Below are 17515 nucleotides of genomic sequence, written 5' to 3' on the forward strand. Positions count from 1 at the left end.
GTGGAGTGTTTCTTAGTGCACCTATGATGAGCATCACTAATTCTATACCAAGCATCTTTAAAACTTTCTCCACCTTGTTGTTTAAACGAACGAACTTCAACTTCAGGATTACTCATTTTAGCAGTAGTAAATAACGCAAACTAGATAAAGTAAATGCAAGTAACTAATTTTTTTGTGTTTTTGATATAGAGAGCAAGACAGTAAATAAAGTAAAGCTAGCAACTAATTTTTGTGTGTTTTGTTTAAGTGCAGCAAACAAAGTAGTAAATAAAATAAAGCAAGACAAAAACAAAGTAAAGAGATTGGATTGTGGAGACTCCCCTTGCAGCGTGTCTTGATCTCCCCGGCAACGGCGCTAGAAAAAGAGCTTGATGCGTGCAATTAACACACATCCGTTGGGAACCCCAAGAGGAAGGTGTGATGCAGACAGTAGCAAGTTTTCCCTCAGAAAGAAACCAAGGTTTATCGAACCAGGAGGAGCCAAGAAGCACGTTGAAGGTTGATGGCGGCGGGATGTAGTGCGGCGCAACACCAGGGATTCCGGCGCCAACGTGGAACCTGCACAACACAACCAAAGTACTTTGCCCCAACGAAACAGTGAGGTTGTCAATCTCACCAGCTTGCTGTAACAAAGGATTAACCGTATTGTGTGGAAGATGATTGTTTGCAGAAAATAGTAAAGAACAAGTATTGCAGTAGATTGTATGCGATGTAAAGAATAGGACCGGGGTCCACAGTTCACTAGAGGTGTCTCTCCCATAAGATAAATAGCATGTTGGGTGAACAAATTACAGTCGGGCAATTGACAAATAGAGAGGGCATGACAATGCACATACATGATGTGATAAATATAGTGAGATTTAATTGGGCATTATGACAAAGTACATAGACCGCTATCCAGCATGCATCTATGCCTAAAAAGTCCACCTTCAGGTTATCATCCGAACCCCTTCCAGTATTAAGTTGCAAACAACAGACAATTGCATTAAGTATGGTGCGTAATGTAATCAATAACTACATCCTTGGACATAGCATCAATGTTTTATCCCTAGTGGCAACAACACATCCACAACCTTAGAACTTTCATCCTTTGTCCCAGATTTAATGGAGGCATGAACCCACTATCGAGCATAAATACTCCCTCTTGGAGTTAAGAGCAAAAACTTGGCCAGAGCCTCTACTAATAACGGAGAGCATGCAAGATCATAAACAACACATAGGTAATAGATTGATAATCACCATAACATAGTATTCTCTATCCATCGGATCCCGACAAACACAACATATAGCATTACAGATAGATGATCCTGATCATGTTAGGCAGCTCACAAGATCCAACAATGAGGCACATAAGGAGACGACGACCATCTAGCTACTGCTATGGACCCATAGTCCAGGGGTGAACTACTCACTCATCACTCCGGAGGCGATCATGGCGGTGAAGAGTCCTCCGGAAGATGATTCCCCTCTCCGGCAGGGTGCCGGAGGCGATCTCCTGAATCCCCCGAGATGGGATTGGCGGCGGCGGCGTCTCAGTAAGGTTTTCCATATCATGGCTCTCGGTACTGGGGGTTTCGCGACGGAGGCTTTAAGTAGGCGGAAGGGCAGGTCAGGGGGCCACACGAGGGCCCCACACACCAGGGCCGCGCGGCCAAGGCCTGGGCCACGCCGCCTTGTTGTGGCGGCGCCTCGTGGCCCCACTTCGTCTCTCCCTCGGACTTCTGGAAGATTCGTGTAAAAATAGGCCCCTGGGCGTTGATTTCGTCCAATTCCGAGAATATTTCCTTTGTAGGATTTCTGAAACCAAAAAGCAATGAGAAACAAAGAATCGGCTCTTCGGCATCTTGTTAATAGGTTAGTGCCGGAAAATGCATAAATACGACATAAAGTATGCATAAAACATGTAGGAGAGTGGATTTGGTGATCGGGTGTATACGTGAGCACGCCCTAGCTACCGTTGGATCAACCTTGAGATTCATTTTTTGCTAACGGCAACCATACGGCGTTAATCCTTTCTCTCCCACGCTCCCTTCCCTTCATACCCGATGCACCTTATCCCCTCATTCTTTCCTGAACCGCACTTTCTCTCACCCCCTCTCCAACCACCACAAAAACGCCACCAGCCAAGCTCCGGGACGGGAGGTCGACCGCCGCCAGCCACGCGGAGGCTGAACTCGGGGCAAGGCGCGGCGGCCGCCGTGGCGCCGGCCGACCGTGGCGGCGAAACCGCGCTGCACCTGGCCGCCATGGAGGGGAAGATGGACGTCTGCAGGTACCTCGTGGAGGAACTCCGCCTTGACGTCAACCAATCCAACGACAGAGGTTAGGTTTCGCTCCGCTTCAGTTTCGCATCTATTCTTCGGGGTTTTTCTTTCTTCTTTTGGGATGGACTCCCTGGTATTGTTCGGGTTGGTTGGATTTGGGTGCTCTATTTTGCTTCCTATAAATAGAAGAATACAAGAACGAGTAATTTATTTATTTATCTCCGATACAGCAGTACGAATGTACGATGACCCGAATTTCCAATTGAATTTGACTGAAATCCGACAAATAATCAAGAAATTTCGAGTAAAGTTTGGATTAACTGGTTTGGCCCAAGGTAGCTATATATCTCCGTACCTACTGACATGTCCGAAATTTCCGATTTATTTCTATAAGAATTTAATCTAAGTGATGAAACTGTCCGCATCTAGCTAGTATTGTTACTAACATTTCAAACTTAGGCTTGATATGTATCATACGCTAGCTGTATGAGTTAATATGTAAGATATAAGTTGAGGTGAACGATGCCCCCCATAGGGGGCTTCAGAGCGATTTCAGCTTCTGTACCGTTAGATTTTCTCATCTATGCATGTCAACCGTTGATTCACGACTAGAAGCCACCGCACTGATTCGTGTGGCCGTTCCCTGTTGCCTCCTCCCACTAGTGAACCCCATGCAACAACCATGTGTTACCCGCCTCTAGCTGCTCGTGCGCCCCACCATCGGTCGGTCCCGCTCGTCAGTTCCTGCGGGTAGGATTTGGTTTGGTTAGGCATGGCATCCGTCCGTGGAAAAGATCTCCACCCACGCAGGGGTAGATTGGGGCTTTCCTCGCGTGACTCAGTGGAGGGGAAAAGGCTAACGTGAGACAAAATCATCTTCCACGTGAAACCCTACCCAATCCCCGTCGCCGCCGCTCTGCTCGTCTCTCCCCAATCCCACCTCTCTCCTCTCGCGTCCCCTGCTCTTCCCACGTCCGCCGGCATGTGGCGAGGCTGCGATGACCAACACCGAGCAGCGGCAACGGCAGTCCGTGGTCGCCCTCCACGGGAGCAGCGGTAGGGTTCGTGGTGGGTTTGTGAGGAGCAGGACGGGCCTGGGCGGGGCTCAACAGCGCGAGGAATCGCCGGAGGCGGCCGGCGAGGGAGGCGGCGCGAAGGGAGGGAGGGCTTGCGAGGGAGGCGGCGCGAAGGGAGGGAGGGAGGAGGCGGCCGGCGAGGGAGGCGGCGCGAAGCCACGAGCCCTACATCGACGTCCTCGCTGCGGCCAAGAAGCGGCAGATGGGTCGGCGATGGAGGCGACGTGAAGGTAGGGAGGTCTTCCGCGGCGGATGAGCAGTGGACAAGGTATTCATACTTCCACCCCTGTCCCTTGTGATCTCCACTTTTTTAGAAAAGGTTCACACGTTATTTCTTCTCAGATTTATATGCCTTTCATCAGGCTGCAATTGTCGCTGCTGAAGACATGGAGAGAAGCACCGGATCAGAGCTTTGGGATACTTTATAGGTAGTGTAAAGAGAAATTTCAGATATGCTTGAGCATAATCTGTAACTGACGATTTGCTCTGTTCGTTGGGGCTCCTGTTGGTTGTTGTAGGCTGTATGTTCTTCCTTTACCAGGTTACACACCGCTCTACATAGGATCTGGATGGTACACCAGGAGATTGAGTTGTGCATCTAATGAGATCATCATATGAAGTAAGGCTGTAAGTACGATTGGATTTGGATGTTGGGTTTAGTAATCTTTCCGAATGTATCAGCTTACATGATTAGGTGTGGTATGGATATACTAATTTAGCAAATTGTTTGGGCTTAGATTTTAATATGATTTTTTTCAGGTAAAGTGGGGACTTTATTGATCAGAAAGGATTACATAACGATCGATGTATACCAACTGAAGGGGATCTTCAGGTCCTCTCTTCTCGGAACAATCATTATTGCTCACGTTTAAACCTTCTGTTGCTGCACTACATGAGTTGTTGCAACAATTGATGTTGTCGAGGCTTGCACTGGTGTGAATGTTCAGGTTATGGTTGGTGGAATATAAAGGACGGATCTTATGTCTAAGAATATTTACAAATCTCAACAATCTGGGCAAGTTCATGTAGCTCTAAATTGCAAGGTATGAGTTGTTGGGATATATACACTACCTCTAATTTTCAAGTAGTTTCCAGCGGCAAAATGCATTCAGTTAGGTGGTAATATATTTTGTACTGAATGTGTCATAATACACATGATAAAATAACGACTCCCAATCTTATGAATTGGTTATAATATTTCTTAGTTTTCAGTATGTTTAAAAGCCACACAAATTTTCAGTATGTTTCTCAGCAGTTCTTATGTGTACACATTCACAACTTTTGTGCTATATTTTTGCAGGTTATGGTTGTTGCAAATCCAGCAAACACCAGTGCTCTTATATTGACGGAGTATTCTCTATCTATCCTTGGGAAGAAATAACGGATATTTGACTCTCCTAGACCAGAACAAGGTACTCAATCAGATTTCCTAGAGACTCATGTTGGTGCATAATGCAATCTTTCCTAACCTCTCTCTCACATGCATACATACATACGAAATGAAAGATTTCAGGTGTGTCTATGTTTTGTCCCTTTCCACTAACAAGAAATTAGCTATGCTGATCTTTTAGTGTTTCCTATCATGAATTTCAGCTAGGCCATAAAAGACAAAAGTTTGAGCAATCAATTGGGTGTCTGTTCTGACTAATCAAGATGTGCGACATAATCATCGTCAGATCTCAGGTGACAAATCTTTCTTTTGTGAAACATGTTTTTGTCATGGGGTATCTCTGTTCTAATCCAATTGCATCATGTATTCTAAATGCATCGAGTATGGAGCCTCTAAAAAAATTATGCCATCTCTTTTCGGATAATTGATTCTGTAGTCGTGCCTATGTTTTGCTACAGCTGTAGTTCCAAATTTGGATCACATATTCAGCTATCACCTTCCAATTTTATCTCATCATCTTCTAGCAAGTTAGCTCCCAGTTCTGCCGCACTTGGTGAAAATCTCATATACAAAAGTCAGTTTATGCCAAGATACTCTGAAGACCGTGTTCCTTCCTTTTGTAGTTGGCATATGGATTTTTTTTAACCGAGCTGTCATGTAGAAATGAATTAACCAAACATTGTTGTGTCAATGCTCCTGCCCATCTTATGTGGATGTTTCATATCATGTTCGTTGTATGTGAATGCCTTTTGAGTTGCTAAGTTATGTAATTAAATCTACCCTTTTGTACCTTGCCCATGAAACTGACTATTGCAAACTCCAGTGTGGATATTGCAGCCATGGCAAAAGAAATATTTATTGTGTTAGGTTTGTGTTCGTTCATCTATCTATCTTAGAAAGGTGGCTATTTTTGATGCAAGTCAACTGTCAATGATGTCCCCTGTGGATTGTGCATTGTGCTAGATCTGTCTTAGAAAGGTAATGCTACACAATATCTTTGTGATGTGATAAACCAGTTCATCTATTTAGATCTTATTGTTGTGATTTTTATTCAGCATATGCCTCTTCATCCGAATATCAACAATCGGCCAGTTGTTGCTTTCTTCGTGCCATTTGGATTATATTTGTGTGATTAACAAAATTAAGAAATGCATCTGTTATATATTGGGTCTCAGATTTCAGTCTCCTTTGGAATCCAAATATTTGATTACCCAATTATGTTTGTTACTCTTCTAACAGGTTCTAGAACAATCACTTATATATGGAATGAATGATTGTTTTGGGTTTCTTTAATTATAAGTAATAGCATCAGTAGGCCTAAATCCACCCCAGGAATCATCAGAATTGGTTATCCAATTTCTCAACAGTTATCAGAGACATTGAAGAGGTTAGTAGCTATTTGGATTTAAAATGTATTGCTACAAACATAAGCCCATTCTTGCTATTTTACGGGTGTATTCTTTTTGGTAACAAAAATATTGCTCTAGGACCCATAAATAAGATGGTGTTCTAGACCTGAACCAGAAAGTTAATCTATTATAAACATAAATTGTTTTCCTTCTACTTTAGTGGTGATAAAAGAACATGCTAAGGTCCATAATGATGATCTACTACTTGTTGGTAATAAAGGACCAAAATGCTTTCATGACGTCCTTAGTAAATGAATTGAAAGGTGTACACTTGAATTTTTTTCATGACTTACCACTGTCAGGTGGATCTTCTCTCATGTCTCCTGCTGCCCTTTTTATATTTACTTATCTCTGAACTGAATGCTTATGTAATTGACAGGGCTGCTTGTACACGTATTTCTCATATGTGTTTGCTGGAACTATTTGGTATACAATTATGAGCATCGATGCCGATTATAATTATTTCTAGGCCAACTTCAGCAACAAATGTTCAAAACTTGAATACATGCTCCAGCATCAGCTTCATATGTGTGTTGTAGGTTCTCTGAAAAAACTTATTTCATAGAAGACATCATAACTTGCTCTGATTGACAATATCACACGAACCAATCAGAAGAATAGTTATGTTATCGATTGGACAAAGTATCTTCCTGGAATACGGCGTCATACCTGCCTCGCCCTCGCCTATATAAGCGTCCATTATTCTGTTTGTGGTTTCATGTTCTTGTGATTCTAATTTAGATATAGCCACAACTTATTGTAAAACCTAAGAAATATATTATCATATTAGCAGTTAATTTTCATCATTATTTTATAAAAAACATAGGCACACTCTTCACAGGATCGTGCGCCAAGGTGCACCCTAAATCTATATTTTTCTCTTTGTTTTTGATTTGCACGAAAGCATATAAGGCATAGATCTTATGCTTTTTACTATATTATGGTTCTCCTTAGCCTTTTGAATCTAATTGTATATTTATATGTTTGTTTACTGCTACAACTCCCGAATTAACTAATTGTTTTACCCATGTATCTCTCCATGTGATTGCTCACATATTATGTAGTTTTGTGTAAGGGTTTTGCTTCACTGCTCCCTTCCCTCTATTCAAACTTTGGCTTCTTTCTTGGACTGACTTGCCCCCTTAATTTTGGTGGTAGATTGGGTGGAGGAGGACAGCGAAGTACACCTTATCCTAATTTCACCCTACTAACAAGGTTTTGTGAAACTAAGAATTGTCTTATCAAGTTGACAGTTGTTATTTATCGTTGTTATATAAAATGTATTGGAGATATGCCCAAGAGGCAATAATAAATGGTTATTATATATCTTTGTGTTTATGATAATGTTTACATACCATGCTATAATTGTATTAACCGAAACATTAGTACATGTGTGATATGTAGACAAACAAAGAAGTCCCTAGTATGCCTCTTAACTAGCTTGTTGATTAATGGATGATTAGTTTCATAATCATGAACATTGGATGTTATTAATAACAAGGTTATGTCATTGTATGAATGATGTAATGGACACACCCAATTAAGCGTAGCATAAGATCTCGTCATTAAGTTATTTGCTATAAGCTTTCGATACATAGTTACCTAGTCCTTATGACCATGAGATCATGTAAATCACTTGTACCGGAAAGGTACTTTGATTACACCAAACACCACTGCGTAAATGGGTGGCTATAAAGGTGGGATTAAGTATCCGGAAAGTATGAGTTGAGGCATATGGATCAACAGTGGGATTTGTCCATCCCGATGACGGATAGATATACTCTGGGCCCTCTCGGTGGAATGTCGTCTAATGTCTTGCAAGCATATGAATGAGTTCATAAGAGACCACATACCACGGTACGAGTAAAGAGTACTTGTCAGGAGACGAGGTTGAACAAGGTATAGAGTGATACCGAAGATCAAACCTCGGACAAGTAAAATATCGCGTGACAAAGGGAATTGGTATTGTATGTGAATGGTTCATTCGATCACTAAAGTCATCGTTGAATATGTGGGAGCCATTATGGATCTCCAGATTCCGCTATTGGTTATTGGTCGGAGTGAGTACTCAACCATGTCCGCATAGTTCACGAACCGTAGGGTGACACACTTAAAGTTGGATGTTGAAATGGTAGAACTTGAATATGGAATGGAGTTCGAATATTTGTTCGGAGTCCCGGATGAGATCCCGGACATCACGAGGAGTTCCGGAATGGTCCGGAGAATAAGATTCATATATAGGAAGTCATATTCCAAGTTTGGAAATGATCCGGTGCATTTATGGCAGGTTCTAGAAGGTTCTAGAAAAGTCCGGAAGAAACGCACTATGGAAGGTGGAGTCCCGGAAGGACTCCACAAGCTTGACCAGCCAAACCCTAAAGGAGGAGTCCCAGGTGGGCTCCACCTAGAGGTGGCCGGCCACCCCACCTCAAGGAAAGGTGGGAATCCCACCTTGAGTGGGACTCCCTCCTTGAGTAGGTTTCCCACATATGGGAGGTTTTAGTGTTGGGGTCTTATTCGAAGACTTGGACTAGAACTCTTGGAGCTTCCACCTATATAATGAGGAGGAGAGGGAGGGGGGCAGCCACTCTTTGGCTCAGCCTTGGCCGCACCCCTTAGAGGGCCGGCGCCCAACCCCCCTCTCTCCCCAAACCCTAGCTTCTTCTCCTCCTCCACTTCTCCCGCATATGCTTAGCGAAGCTTTGCCGGAGATCTCCACCACCACCGCCACCACGCCGTCGTGCTGCCGGATTCAAGGAGGAGCTACTACTTCTGCTGCCCGCTGGAATGGGGAGGTGGACGTCGTCTTCATCAACAACCGAACGTGTGACCGAGTACGGAGGTGCTGCCCGTTCGTGGCGCCGGAACCGATCGTGATCAAGATCTTCTACGCGCTTTTGCAAGCGGCAAGTGAACGTCTACCGCAGCAACAAGAGCCTCCTCTTGTAGGCTTTGGAATCTCTTCAAGGGTGAGACTCGATAATCCCCTCGTTGCTACCGTCTTCTAGATTGCATCTTGGCTTGGATTTCGTGTTCGCGGTAGGAAATTTTTTGTTTTCTATTGAGTACTTTGCATCTTTGTGGCATAGTGGGATGAAGCGGCTCGGGCTAACTTTACATGACCGCGTTCATGAGATTTGCTCCACGCTCGACATGCAACTTGTATTGCATAAGTGGCTTTGCGGGTGTCTGTCTCTCCTACTATAGTGAAGATTCAATTTACTCTTCTATTGACAACACTAGTATCACCGTTGTGGTTCATGTTCGTAGGTAGATTAGATCTTACTCGAAAACCCTAAACCACGTAAAATATGCAAACCAAATTAGAGACGTCTAACTTGTTTTTGCAGGGTTTGGTGATGTGATATGGCCATAATGTGATGATGAATATGTATGAGATGATCATTATTGTATTGTGGCAACCGGCAGGAGCCTTATGGTTGTCTTTAAATTTCATGTTGAGTAGTATTTCAAAGAAGTTGTAATAGTTGCTACATGAGGTGAACAACCATGAAGACGGCGCCATGAACCTTGACGCTATGCCGACGATGCTAGAGATCATGCTCGTTGATGATGGAGATCATGTCCGTGCTTTGGAGATGAAGATCAAAGGCGCAAAGACAAAAGGGCCATATCATATCACATATGAACTGCATGTGATGTTAATCCTTTATGCATCTTATTTTGCTTAGATCGCGACGGTAGCATTATAAGATGATCCCTCACATTAATATCAAGATAATAAAGTGTTCTCCCCTCGTATGCACCGTTGCCAAAGTTCGTCGTTTCGAAGCATCTCGTGATGATCGGATGTGATAGATTCAACGTTCATATACAACGGGTGTAAGCCATGTTGCACACGCGGAATACTTGGGTTTGCTTGACGAGCCTAGCATGTACAGACATGGCCTCGGGACAACGGAAACCGAAAGGTTGAACACGAGTCATATGGATGATATGATCAACATGTTGATGTTTGATGCGTGTGGTTGGCACGTCCGTTGGGAACCCCAAGAGGAAGGTGTGATGCGCACAGCGGCAAGTTTCCCTCAGTAAGAAACCAAGGTTTAATCGGACCAGTAGGAGTCAAGAAGCACGTTGAAGGTTGATGGCGGCGAGATGTAGTGCGGCGCAACACCAGTGATTCCGGCGCCAACGTGGAACCTGCACAACACAACCAAAGTACTTTGCCCCAACGAAACAGTGAGGTTGTCAATCTCACCGGCTTGCTGTAACAAAGAGTTAACCGTATTGTGTGGAAGATGATTGTTTGCAGAAAACAGTAGAACAAGTATTGCAGTAGATTGTATTTCAGTAAAGAGAATTGGACCGGGGTCCACAGTTCACTAGAGGTGTCTCTCCCATAAGACGAACAGCATGTTGGGTGAACAAATTACAGTTGGGCAATTGACAAATAAAGAGAGCATGACCATGCACATACATATCATGATGAGTATAGTGAGATTTAATTGGGCATTACGACAAAGTACATAGACCGTCATCCAACTGCATCTATGCCTAAAAAGTCCACCTTCAGGTTATCATCCGAACCCCCTCCAGTATTAAGTTGCTAACAACAGACAATTGCATTAAGTATGGTGCGTAATGTAACTAGTGACTACATCCTTGAACATAGCACTAATGTTTTATCCCTAGTGGCAACAGCACAACACAACCTTAGAACTTTTACATCACTGTCCCAGGTGTCAATGCAGGCATGAACCCACTATCGAGCATAAGTACTCCCTCTTGGAGTTACAAGCATCTACTTGGCCAGAGCATCTACTAGTAACGGAGAGCATGCAAGATCATAAACAACACATAGATATAACTTTGATAATCAACATAACAAGTATTCTCTATTCATCGGATCCCAACAAACGCAACATATAGAATTACAGATAGATGATCTTGATCATGTTAGGCAGCTCACAAGATCCGACAATGATAGCACAATGGGGAGAAGACAACCATCTAGCTACTGCTATGGACCCATAGTCCAGGGGTAGACTACTCACACATCACACCGGAGGCGACCATGGCGGCGTAGAGTCCTCCGGGGAGATGATTCCCCTCTCCGGCGGGTGCCGGAGGCGATCTCTGGATCCCCGAGATGGGATCGGCGTTGGCGGCGTCTGCGGAAGGTTTTCGGTAGCGTGGCTCTCGGTACTGGGGGTTTCGTCACGGAGACTTTTTATAGGCGGAAGGGCAGGTCAAGAGGCGGCACGGGGGCCCCACACCACAGGGCCGCGCGGCCAAGGGGGGGGGGGCGCGCCGCCCTAGGGTGTGGCCCCTCCATGGCCCCTCTTCGTCTCTCCTTCGGACTTCTGGAAGCTTCGTGAGAAAATAGGCCCCTGGGCTTTGATTTCGTCCAATTCCGAGAATATTTCCTTACTAGGATTTCTGAAACCAAAAACAAGACTTGACAAGAATCGGCACTTCGGCATCTTGTTAATAGGTTAGTTCCAGAAAATGCACGAATATGACATAAAGTGTGCATAAAACATGTAGATAACATCAATAATGTGGCATGGAACATAAGAAATTATCGATACGTCGGAGACGTATCAGCATCCCCAAGCTTAGTTCTGCTCGTCCCGAGCAGGTAAAACGATAACACAGATAATTTCTGGAGTGACATGCCATCATAATCTTGATCATACTATTTGTAAAGCATATGTAGTGAATGCAGCGATCGAAACAATGTATATGACATGAGTAAACAAGTGAATCATATAGAAAAGACTTTTCATGAATAGCACTTCAAGACAAGCATCAATAAGTCTTGCATAAGAGTTAACTCATAAAGCAATAATTCAAAGTAGAGATATTGAAGCAACACAAAAGAAGATTAAGTTTCAGCGGTTGCTTTCAACTTGTAACATGTATATCTCATGGATATTGTCAACATAGAGTAATATAATAAGTGCAATAAGCAAATATGTAGGAATCAATGCACAGTTCACACAAGTGTTTGCTTCTTGAGGTGGAGAGAAATAGGTGAACTGACTCAACATTGAAAGTAAAAGAATGGTCCTCCATAGAGGAAAAGCATCGATTGCTATATTTGTGCTAGAGCTTTGATTTTGAAAACATGAAACAATTTTGTCAACGGTAGTAATAAAGCATATGCATCATGTAAATTATATCTTATAAGTTGCAAGCCTCATGCATAGTGTACTAATAGTGCCCGCACCTTGTCCTAATTAGCTTGGACTACCGGATCATCACAATGCATTGTTTTTACCAAGTGTCACAAAGGGGTACCTCTATGCCGCTTTGTACAAAGGTCTAAGGAGAAAGCTCGCATTGGATTTCTCGCTATTGATTATTCTTCAACTTAGACATCCATACCGGGACAACATAGACAACAGATAATGGACTCCTCTTTTATGCATAAGCATATACCAACAATTAATAATTTTCTCATTTGAGATTTGAGGATTGTTGTCCAAAACTGAAACTTCCACCATGGAGCATGGCTTTAGTTAGCGGCCCAATGTTCTTCTCTAACATATGCATGCTTAACCATATGGTGGTAGATCTCTCTTACTTCAGACAAGACGGACATGCATAGCAACTCACATGAAATTCAACAACGAAAAGTTGATGGCGTCCCCAGTGAACATGGTTATCGCACAACAAGCAACTTAATAAGAGATAAAGTGCATAATTACATATTCAATACCACAATAGTTTTTAAGCTATTTGTCCCATGAGCTATGTATTGCAAAGGTGAATGATGGAATTTTAAAGGTAGCACTCAAGCAATATACTTTGGAATGGCAGAAAATACCATGTAGTATAGGTAGGTATGGTGGACACAAATGGCATAGTGGTTGGCTCAAGTATTTGGATGCATGAGAAGTATTCCCTCTCGATACAAGGTTTAGGCTAGCAAGGCTTATTTGAAACAAACACAAGGATGAACCGGTGCAGCAAAACTCACATAAAAGACATATCGAAAGCATTATAAGACTCTACACCGTCTTCCTTGTTGTTCAAACTCAATACTAGAAATTATCTAGACCTTAGAGAGACCAAATATGCAAACCAAATTTTAGCATGCTCTATGTATTTCTTCATTAATGGGTGCAAAGCATATGATGCAAGAGCTTAATCATGAGCACAACAATTGCCAAGTATCACATTACCCAAGACATTAATAGCAATTACTACATGTATCATTTTCCAATTCCAACCATATAACAATTTAACGAAGGAGAAACTTCGCCATGAATACTATGAGTAGAAACCAAGGACATACTTGTCCATATGCTACAGCGGAGCGTGTCTCTCTCCCATAAAGTGAATGCTAGGATCCATTTTATTCAAACAAAACAAAAAACAAAAACAAACCGACGCTCCAAGAAAAGCACATAAGATGTGATGGAATAAAAATATAGTTTCAGGGGAGGAACCTGATAATGTTGTCGATGAAGAAGGGGATGCCTTGGGCATCCCCAAGCTTAGACGCTTGAGTCTTCTTGATATATGCAGGGGTGAACCACCGGGTGCATCCCCAAGCTTAGAGCTTTCACTCTCCTTGATCATGTTGCATCATACTCCTCTCTTGATCCTTGAAAACTTCCTCCACACCAAACTCGAAACAACTCATTAGAGGGTTAGTGCACAATATAAATTGACATATTCAGAGGTGACACAATCATTCTTAACACTTCTGGACATTGCATAATGCTACTGGACATTAATGGATCAAAGAAATTCATCCAACATAGCGAAAGAGGCAATGCGAAATAAAAGGCAGAATCTGTCAAAACAGAACAGTTCGTATTGACGAATTTTAAAATGGCACCAGACTTGCTCAAATGAAAATGCTCAAATTGAATGAAAGTTGCATACATATCTGAGGATCATGCACGTAAATTGGCTTAATTTTCTGAGCTACCTACAGGGAGGTGGACTCAGATTCGTGACAGCAAAGAAATCTGGAACTGTGCAGAAATCCAAAGCTAGTACTTACTTTTCTATCAACGGCTTAACTTGGCACAACAAAACACAAAACTAAGATAAGGAGAGGTTGCTACAGTAGTAAACAACTTCCAAGACACAAAATAAAAACAAAGTACTGTAGGTAAAAACATGGGTTGTCTCCCATAAGCGCTTTTCTTTAACGCCTTTCAGCTAGGCGCAGAAAGTGTGTATCAAGTATTATCAAGAGACGAAGTGTCAACATCATAATTTGTTCTCATAATGGAATCAAAAGGTACCTTCATTCTCTTTCTAGGGAAGTGTTCCATACCTTTCTTGAGAGGAAATTGATATTTTATATTACCTTCCTTCATATCAATAACAGCACCAACAGTTCGAAGAAAAGGTCTTCCCAATATAATGGGACAAGATGCATTGCATTCAATATCCAAGACAACAAAATCAACGGGAACAAGGTTATTGTTAACGGTAATGCGAACATTATCAACTTTACCCAAAGGTTTCTTTGTAGAATGATCAGCAAGATTAACATCCAAATAACAATTTTTCAGCGGTGGCAAGTCAAGCATATTATAAATTTTCTTAGGCATAACAGAAATACTTGCACCAAGATCACATAAAGCATTACAATCAAAATCTTTAACCTTCATCTTAATGATGGGCTCCCAACCATCCTCTAGCTTTTTAGGAATAGAGGCTTCGCGCTCTAGTTTCTCTTCTCTAGCTTTTATAAGAGCATTTGTAATATGATGTGTAAAAGCCAAATTTATAGCTCTAGCATTAGGACTTTTAGCAAGTTTTTGCAAGAACTTTATAACTTCAGAGATGTGGCAATCATCAAAATTCAAACCATTATAATCTAAAGCAATGGGATCATCATCCCCAATGTTGGAAAAAATTTCAGCAGCTTTATCAAAGGCGATTTAATGATTTAGCGATTTCAGGCAGTTTTTCGCGCTTTGCATTAGAAGTGGAAACATTGCTAACACCAATTCTTTTATTAGTATGAGTAGGAGGTGCAGCAACATGTGTAGCATTAGCATTACTAGTGGTGGTAATAGTCCAAACTTTAGCTATATTCTTTTCTTTAGCTAGTTTTTCATTTTCTTCTCTATCCCACCTAGCACGCAGTTCAGCCATTAATCTTATATTCTCATTAATTCTAACTTGAATGGCATTTGCTGTAGTAACAATTTTATTATGATGATTCTCATTAGGCAAAACTTTTGATTTCAAAAGATCAACATCAGCAGCAAGACTATCGACTTTAGAAGCAAGTATATCAATTTTCCCAAGCTTTTCTTCAACAGATTTGTTAAAAGCAGTTTGTGTACTAATAAATTCTTTAAGCATGGCTTCAAGTCCAGGGGTGAATTCCTATTATTGTTGTAAGAATTACCATAAGAATTACCATAGCCGTTGCCATTATTATAAGGATATGGTCTATAGTTGTTACTAGAATTGTTAGGTAAGCATTGTTGTTGAAATTATTATTTTTAATGAAGTTTACATCAACATGTTCTTCTTGTGCAACCAATGAAGCTAACGGAACATTATTAGGATCAATATTAGTCCTATCATTCACAAGCATAGACATAATAGCATCAATCTTATCACTCAAGGAAGAGGTTTCTTCGACAGAATTTACCTTCTTACCTTGTGGAGCCCTTTCCGTGTGCCACTCAGAGTAGTTGATCATCATATTATCAAGAAGCTTTGTTGCTTCACCAAGAGTGATGGACATAAAGGTACCTCCAGCAGCTGAATCCAATAAATTCCGTGAAGAAAAATTTAGTCCTGCATAGAAGGTTTGGATGATCATCCAAGTAGTCAGTCCATGGGTTGGGCAATTTTTAACCAAAGATTTCATTCTTTCCCAAGCTTGAGCAACATGTTCAGTATCTAATTGTTTAAAATTCATTATGCTACTCCTCAAAGATATAATTTTAGCAGGGGGATAATATCTACCAATAAAAGCATCCTTGCATTTAGTCCATGAATCAATACTATTCTTAGGCAGAGATAGCAACCAATCTTTAGCTCTTCCTCTTAATGAGAAAGGGAACAATTTTAATTTAATAATATCACCATCTACATCTTTATATTTTTGCATTTCACATAGTTCAACAAAATTATTAAGATGGGCAGCAGCATCATCAGAACTAACACCAGAAAATTGCTCTCGCATAACAAGATTGATAAAGCAGGTTTAATTTCAAAGAATTCTGCTGTAGTAGCAGGTGGAGCAATAGGTGTGCATAAGAAATCATTATTATTTGTGGTTGTGAAGTCACACAACTTAGTATTTTCAGCGTTGGCCATTTTAGCAACAGTAAATAAAGCAAACTAGATAAAGTAAATGCAAGTAAACTAATTTTTTTGTGTTTTAGATATAGCAAACAAGATAGCAAATAAAGTAAAACTAGCAACTAATTTTTTTGTATTTTGATTTAGTGCAGCAAACAAAGTAGTAAATAAAACTAAGCAAGACAAAAACAAAGTAAAGAGATTGAGAAGTGGAGACTCCCCTTGCAGCGTGTCTTGATCTCCCGGCAACGGCGCCAGAAATTTGCTTGATGCGTGTGGTTGGCACGTCCGTTGGGAACCCCAAGAGGAAGGTGTGATGCGCACAGCGGCAAGTTTCCCTCAGTAAGAAACCAAGGTTTAATCGGACCAGTAGGAGTCAAGAAGCACGTTGAAGGTTGATGGCGGCGAGATGTAGTGCGGCGCAACACCGGTGATTCCGGCGCCAACGTGGAACCTGCACAACACAACCAAAGTACTTTGCCCCAACGAAACAGTGAGGTTGTCAATCTCACCGGCTTGCTGTAACAAAGAGTTAACCGTATTGTGTGGAAGATGATTGTTTGCAGAAAACAGTAGAACAAGTATTGCAAGAGATTGTATTTCAAGAAAGAGAATTGGACCGGGGTCCACGGTTCACTAGAGGTGTCTCTCCCATAAGACGAACAGCATGTTGGGTGAACAAATTACAGTTGGGCAATTGACAAATAAAGAGAGCATGACCATGCACATACATATCATGATGAGTATAGTGAGATTTAATTGGGCATTACGACAAAGTACATAGACCGTCATCCAACTGCATCTATGCCTAAAAAGTCCACCTTCAGGTTATCATCCGAACCCCCTCCGGTATTAAGTTGCTAACAACAGACAATTGCATTAAGTATGGTGCGTAATGTAACTAGTGACTACATCCTTGAACATAGCACTAATGTTTTATCCCTAGTGGCAACAGCACAACACAACCTAAGAACTTTCATCCTTTGTCCCAGGTGTCAATGCAGGCATGAACCCACTATCGAGCATAAGTACTCCCTCTTGGAGTTACAAGCATCTACTTGGCCAGAGCATCTACTAGTAACGGAGAGCATGCAAGATCATAAACAACACATAGAT

At 41.8% G+C, this 17515-nt stretch overlaps 1 long non-coding RNA gene across 5 annotated transcripts; it reads left to right on the forward strand.

Annotated features, from left to right (window-relative positions):
• Positions 1–3137: 3137 nt before the first annotated feature.
• Positions 3138–7061, forward strand: LOC127335960 (uncharacterized). 5 transcript variants are annotated; one of them, XR_011752595.1, is made up of 8 exons: positions 3138–3608; positions 3683–3768; positions 3859–3964; positions 4100–4172; positions 4288–4383; positions 4641–4752; positions 4934–6117; positions 6519–7061. It is a non-coding gene; the product is annotated as an uncharacterized lncRNA (long non-coding RNA). The 5 variants fall into 5 exon arrangements; XR_007873099.2 differs by lacking the exon at positions 6519–7061 and having other exon boundaries at positions 3142–3608; positions 3859–3967; positions 4934–6490; XR_011752594.1 differs by lacking the exon at positions 6519–7061 and having other exon boundaries at positions 3142–3608; positions 4934–6490.
• The last annotated feature ends 10454 nt before the right edge of the window (positions 7062–17515 follow it).

Source organism: Lolium perenne, chromosome 2, assembly GCF_019359855.2.
Source record: "Lolium perenne isolate Kyuss_39 chromosome 2, Kyuss_2.0, whole genome shotgun sequence".
NCBI classification, from domain to species: domain Eukaryota; kingdom Viridiplantae; phylum Streptophyta; class Magnoliopsida; order Poales; family Poaceae; genus Lolium; species Lolium perenne.